Genomic DNA, 1,115 nt, shown 5'->3' on the forward strand with positions numbered 1-1,115 from the left:
GTTGCCGCAGCAAATTTCATCATTCCTCATAGCTGTGTAGTATTCCATTGTGTATGTATGCCCCACATCTTCATGATCTGTTGTTGGACATCTAGGTTGATTCCAAATCTTAGACGTTGCTCTGAGTGCTGCAATGTGACAATAAATTTTAAACCACTTAATCCCTCTCCTTACTCCGCTGTGATGAAATAATTTGCTTCATTTAGGTTCCCAGGATTGTGTGTGCCCTTGGAAGAGAGGTATAGAACTAACACAGCTCTATGAGTTGACTCAACTGTTCTCAATTTTGAACTATTACTTAACCCTTTACATGCCTCATCACACCTCAGCATAGATTATTAGCAACAAAAATAATCACTTACCAAGCACCAACTGTCAGTAATAAACTGCACTAGCTTCTTTGCTTTTAAAAACCAATCCAACCTTACACTGACAGGCTCACAAGGAAGGAAATAGTGTAAATTTAAAAGGTAAAATTTGTGTTGAATGATAAAGATAAGAACACAAAAATCTAGAAAGATAAGAACACAAAAATTTAGAAAGAAGTTTAATGGCTACATTTTATACAAGAAGAAAGCTTCAACTGAGACTTGAAGGATGAGAATTCAGAGTAAGAAGAAAGATTCAGAAGCATTTAAAATAATGGAACAGGAAGAACAGGAAGAGCATAGGAACATGCAAACAAAAATGGTGTACCATATTCAGATCAATGACAAACTGGATGATTTCTACACAATATTTGTGAAAGACACAGTTAGTAGAATGGGGAAAATGAGTTAAAATTTGTGGAAGATATTATGTCCAAAGGTATTATCCTCTACCTTTTAATTTTTTAAACAGAATTCTGATTTGGGATATAGATATACTAATGTATGAAATAAAATATCACAATTTTTCAGCCTCTCATGCAGCTAGATGTGGCCATGTAACTGTGTAATGAGATTCTGTTTAGTTTATTTAAAAAGTGGGGAGGATTCCAAAAAACATATTTTCCAATATACAGAAGACAACAGTTTGTAAGAACAAGTTTGGCATAGACACATAAGGCAAGATAAAGAAAGATTTTTAACAGAACCGATTTTCATTTTTTTGCCTCCCAGAAAACATCATCTGGG

Source organism: Sorex araneus, chromosome 2 (assembly GCF_027595985.1).
Source record: "Sorex araneus isolate mSorAra2 chromosome 2, mSorAra2.pri, whole genome shotgun sequence".
Taxonomy (NCBI): Eukaryota; Metazoa; Chordata; class Mammalia; order Eulipotyphla; family Soricidae; genus Sorex; species Sorex araneus.